Source organism: Brachyistius frenatus, unplaced genomic scaffold, assembly GCF_029030835.1.
Source record: "Brachyistius frenatus isolate BFR_SWC_R1_liver_20210118 unplaced genomic scaffold, ASM2903083v1 Contig_13, whole genome shotgun sequence".
NCBI lineage: Eukaryota > Metazoa > Chordata > Actinopteri > Embiotocidae > Brachyistius > Brachyistius frenatus.
Genome location: NW_027210612.1, coordinates 1133437 through 1139818, shown reverse-complemented (window position 1 = coordinate 1139818; position 6382 = coordinate 1133437).

The window sequence follows — 6382 nt, the reverse complement described above, 5'->3', positions numbered from 1 at the left end:
GAGAGAGAGGGGAGGGGAGGGGGGGGAGGGGGCAGGCCAGAAAGATGCGTCAGTGGCGGACGGGTCTGCGCAGCTCATCTCAAACCTCCCACCAGGAAGGATGGAGGGATGTCTCTCTCTCTCTCTCTCTCTCTCATGCACACACACCCTCTTTGTCTCCTCTTCATGGCTCATCATTCAAGTCACCAGAAAACAGTTAAGCTCACAGTTGGAGCAGTGTCGTCAGATTTAGACCAGATCCAACTGCAAAGAGAGTGTGCAGCCTGCTAAACCGGTTCATTTCACCGCCTGGCAAGTGACTATATAAGAAACGTGTAATCCTCCCAACAAGGACACGTTTAAGGTGTTTGTTTAGTTGTTGTTGTTGTTGTTGTTGTTGTTGTGCGACCGGAGAAACACAAATGAGAATTGATTTCATTCATAGGCTGTGATTTTTGCTGGATGTGTCGGCTCCTCGGTTAAACCTCGCGAGTCGCCTTGCGGTCTTATAATTCAGGGATTTACTGCCTCGTGTGGTGTTTGAATATGACAATGTGGTGAACACTGTCCAGAGCGGCCTAGTTCAGGGGATAAAGCCTGCATGTCACACCGTAAACTAGACAGACTTTGCCATCTGTTGGCCCATCGCAGCATTACACCTCTCACTGTTACTCCAGGTCTCATTCATAATGTAGTTATTTTCCCCTGAGTGAGCAAGAAGCACAAAAAACAACAACAACAACAACGGTCTGCTTCTTGGAGACAAAGTTAGTGTTTTTAATCCATGAAATCATTAACACTTTTTTTTTCTTTCTTTCTTGGGTGTGGTGATGATAACGTCATGTGTGCACGCGCGGTCTGTCCACTAGGTGTCAGGCTGTTCCTGCACTATGCTGCAAACGTTTGCAGTGTTTGACATGTGGAGGCCAAACTAAATGACAGTCTGTTGCTCATTTCATGTGCTCAGCTTTCATCCTCTGGCCCATAAGTCATGTACACATTGACATGTCGTGTTGTGACGAGGAACGAGCTGTGCAACAAGCGTTAATGTCCGTTACTGAGTCTCTTGTATGAGATGTCACATCTTCTTTGTCTCTGCAGTGTTATTGTGGTATTCAGGCAGACAAGTGCACCTTACTGGGTGTTACGTGACTGATGGTTTGTCTCACGCAGCAGAGAGGCCTCAGCCATAACAATGGACACAGCATGACATAACGTGTCACAATTAATGATGGATATGAGACCTGAAAGCCACTGAGAACATTAGGGCTGTTTTTGTGGTTTTGAGGAATCTGTAGTTTATTTTCCACCAACAACAAACTCACCAGTTCAAAAAAAACACCCTCCCGCCTTCCCATCAGCAGAGGGTGAGCAGATACATTTCATTGGAAAATATTTTGTCTTAATAATAATTTTTGTTTGAGATACAGGAACAATATGCAGAGAGATAAGATGGTTCAGTAAAACCGAAAGGGTCCGATGCTGAATCTTGGCATGTAGATGGACATTTTTGGAATTCTGCATCTGATCCCAGAGTGGATCGGATCCCAACATAGCAGATCTTATCCCCTCTGAGCCCGAACAACTGGGACCAGCTAAATTATTCCAGCAAAACACATCCTCTTATTACTAATAGTGGGATATTTGGCTGTGTCGTGCTAGTATCTATTTTAGACTTGATAACATTTATCTGGTTTTATGTGCATGTGTGTGTGTTTTCATGCATCCACACAACAAAATGAAAGAGGTTTTTTTGTTGTTGTTGTTGTTCATCAGAATGACTGACAGGTTTACTCTCAAAGGTAAATTTACCCTGAAAACAATTAATGTAACACAGGTGTTTCTTGGGGTGTTGTATTGAGCCAAGGTCTTCGGTGTTTATGTTCTCAGATGCTGAAACATCCTCAGAGCACGCTTCGTTCGTGCCTGGGATTTGCATTCTCCACCTGAGTTGCACTGCTGGGGAATGTAATGGGCACTGACACTGGTTTAATGAGTGCATGTACACCCAGGGCCAAATGCAATTACATGCTCTCACAGGCAACCATCAAAAAAGAGGCAGCTGTTAACAGCCATTCATCGCGGATGGTCATGCAGTTAACTGTATTTGCAGGACAGGGGGTGAGAGGAAAGAGCAGAGAGACAGAGAAAGAAGGGGGAGAGGCTAAACTCATTATGAGAGAGATAGCGGAGTAGCATCTGTCAGCACTGGCAGTTTACCATATCTCCTTTTGCCTGACTCAGTTTCACCAGTGAGAGTCAAACCAGTCAGTAAAAATGTTTGCACACATCCTGCAGAAGTGTGGGAAATGACAGGAACAGCCTCTCCAGGAAAGGAAGATGTTTTGTAGAGTTTTGCGTCATTACATTTAACCCCAGCTTGTGCTTCTCATGTATTGCATTCGAGTCACGGATCGAAACATACGTTTCTCTCAAAAACAAACACCCTTACTCTTTAAATCAAATCCAGGAAGTACAAATGACCAGGTTTTTCACTTTAGTTTATGTTTAATGAAAAGAGTGCTGTTATTTAGCATTCACGTTCTGTGACATTGTTGGTGTCTAAATTGGCAGCCAAAATAAGTATCCAAATCTTTGCAGCAGAACTCAAAATATCTTTTTTATTACATACTCTCTTTTGTCAAAACAATGTAAATTGATCGCTGACAGTTTCATGGGAGATTTGGGTGTAACGTTACGGTAGTGTTTAATATCTCCTTCTGCCACTGATGTTAAGCAGAGATGAGGAGCAGGCTACAAAGAACTCAACAGCCGTCAGTCTTAAATTTATCAGACTTCACGCGGCTCCCTCTGAAGCCACAAAAGGCCTTGTGGAACTATTTTCACATATGCAGCAGTACTCCCCAAGACCTGTAAACAGACTTTGATGTGAAAAACCTGCGGAGTTCCCCTTTAAATACAGACAGGTGCCATTTTCAGCTATCTTTGTTTGGATAAGGAAGCAGAGTTGCAGCTTGAGAAACAAGTTAAAAATGGTTTTGTTGTGCTGCAGACGGAACATTTTTCACCCAGGTGGTTTGAGGAGTCTTTGTGGTTGAGCCTCAGTAAGAGGTGTTAAACAAAATTGTGGGTTTTTCAAACATTGCAGAGCAATTATATTTTTGGAATAACAGCTTCTTGTGCTCTGCGACAGATGTAATGTTATTACATGACAGACACAAACTGTGGCTACCTCAAATTAGACTCTAATAAGTCATCTTGAAGATACATGATTAAGTCCAGTTTGGATAAAGATAGTCAAAGTCTGAGGTCTGTAAATCACTCGTGTTATAGTTCTAATTACCACTCATTAATCTTCACTAAAACCCACAAACCTATTACAAATGAGAGAAGTCATCAGCAGACATTCCTGCGTTAGAAACCTGTTAGCTGCACACCTTACAAGGCAGAGCTTGCACTCTGCTGTCTGCTCTGACAAGTCAATAAAACCCACTGGTATGCTGAACATTTTTGGAAGGCAAGATAGATATGAGGCTGCGGTGGAATTTGATCAGGCAAAGCGCCAGCCTCCTGTTCCTTGCAGAGCGTTCCAGCAGTAACGCACTCTCCCGGTGAGCATACGTCAACCTGAGGGAAAGTATTACTGACTAGCATTTCTGGAGCCCGTGCCCACCCTCGGCCTCCCCTCACCTGCCCCCGTCTTCATCGCTATCACACCCACACACACAACTGGCGATCATGCTCTCTTGATTTTTTTTTTTTTTTGCATATTGCATAGGAAGGAATGGCAGGGAAGTGGAAAATATGAAAAGGCTTGAAAATGCAGGACAGATGTCAAACGACAGCGCAGGAGAGATAGATGTGGGTGCACGTGAGAATCTCAAGACACAGCTGCAAAACTGTGTTTTCTGTTGAGAAGACTTTTTAAATTTAGGTATATATCTTCTTTATTTGACTAAACTGTCCTTACTGTACGCATTTCAAGCACATTAGGATGGGATCTCTTAGGGCTCTAAGGCAGACTCGTTCTCCATCACTCCAGAATCAGTCAATAACACTTTACAGTCCTACTTTATGAACTGTTTACGAGTCACAACTTAAATTACGTTGATACTTACTTGATCATTATCAAGAAGAACATTTGGGCAACCAGATTGTATAGAAGAGTTTTGACTGGTGTTCATCGTCCTTTGTAGCATGACACTTGCTTTCTTTTTTGGCTGTCTCCTTAGTTCATCTCAATGATCACGCCAAGAGTCCAATAGTAGTCAGAAAGAACAGCACGGGTCTTACCAAATGTATGCAACGTAAAACCCCTGTGTGGGTGGACAATAAGAAATTGAATTGATCATTTTACTTTCTTCCTTTTTTTCAGCAATCAGTGTGTGTGTGTGTGTGTGTACTCAATATTTCAGCGAACCATCAAGACACGCCTAAATGACAAAACACTTCCACAGAATTAGCGGTGGTCTAATATGATTCATTCCCTGTCCAAGATATTTCCTCTTTTGACCAAGCAGTTAATGATAAACACTACACTGCTGAGGAGAAATATAAACCTTTTCCCTGATATGAACCAGCATCATAAAAGGCAATGCCATTTACTGTTGCTGTACTTGGGGATAATTATCATCCTTGTATATCACGTTTTCCCTTGTAATTATGTCATAATTCAAAGGCTTCCCTGGCAAGCTAAAAACGGTCAGGTACGTCATCATTATAACAAACTCTTCTCTGAGGACTGGGCCTATTAATTGTCAGGATATAATTACATTCACAACACCCACAGGGCCCGTCTCGTTCAGTCATCTCAGAAGTGACTGCTCCAAACTATAATTAGAGAATGTAATCACACAGGTATGGACCTCCAGGATTTATTTTTCAGACTGACTGAAGGCTGATTGAAACGACATCTGTGGTTGGGTACCAGGCAGGGAGTGTTTACGACCTGGCACGTGTTCAAAAGCCACATGCAGTGGCACCAGGCAGCATACCATACCAGCAGAGTTCATACACAGATTTACATACACAAACAGGCACACATGGATGGGCGGCTCTGCTAATTTGTTTGACGTGTGTACATTCTTGTCAGGTTAGTGATTTCTTGAGTGGCATGCATGCACATTATGCGTCTCCCTGTGAATGCCCTCGTGTGGTTATGCCACCCTCGTGTGGCACTTTCTGCCAGCCTTAACAAGTGACCTCATCCCATTATGCCTTTCCGATCTCAAATGCCATCCAATAAACTACTCATTTCTCACCTCTTCATGCACCCCCTCTCACCATTAAAACACCTCTTACCTTTCTCCCCGACACTCACTCTGAAAGGGCTCAAGTCAGGCCGGAGAGAACATAAAGTAACTGTACATTATGAAGTGAGATTTCCCGGTGAGAAGTGATTAATTTTTTTAGTTTCAGCAACATTTTTGTGATGTGGGCCAAAAGTTTAAACCAAGATGAGTGTGAAGCTTGTGAATGTTAAAATGCATGTACTTGTGCTCCACAGTAAAAACAGCTGAATGGTAGCAGTTAAGGGTTTTAGTTTTTAATTTGTTTCTATATTTTTGTGTCCAAATGGCAAAATACCAAAAACAACAAAAATGAAATGCTATATGTTTATAGACATGCGTACCTTTAGTCTGTCCTTTGTCGCTCGCTACATCAGTCCCCGGTTCGTCCTCTCCTCATTAAGAAGTGTTCTTGGAAAAGACACTGAACCCAAAGTTGCTCTAGATGGAAGGCGAGCACCTTGCACGGCAGCTCTGTCACCATTGGTGTGTGAATGGGTGAATGGGAGGCAAAAATTGTAAAGGTCTTTGTAGGCCGCGAAGGTAGGCCTAAAAAAGTGCCATAAAGGCACGGACCCTGTAGCCTACCATTTCTTCTGTATGGCTACAGTTGTATAATGCAGAATATTAGTAGTTTTCTTAACTGTGTTAGTATTTTTGCAATATTTAGATTATAACCTATTATCTTTCTGTCACTTAATTGTGGGAGTGTATAGTATCCCATTTTTGGTGCAAAGAACCATTAGCTACATCTCTTGTACCGATATTGTTAACGGTCCCCAGAAGATAAATCCTACTGAACGGCTGAAATTATGGGATGTGGCTGGGCAGCAATACATCTATTGCTGTAAAATTTTTACAGTGTTTCAAGACAATATATTTCATGGAGTTTAGTCATCGTGTGACTTCTTCCTCTAGCGTCACCATGAGGTAGAAATCTGTATCTTTGAGTGAAATGTCTCCGATTGGACGAATTGTCATGAAATGTGGTGCAGACATCTGTGATCCATATTGTTATTGAATGTTCAACTGGTGTCAGAGTTTGGTCAAGTTTTTTTTAATTTGTCCAATATTTTGGTTTATAACCAAATACCCACAAAACAAATCACGTTGCTACCAGCCTCAGCTGTACTTTGTGTTTAGTGCTAGTTATC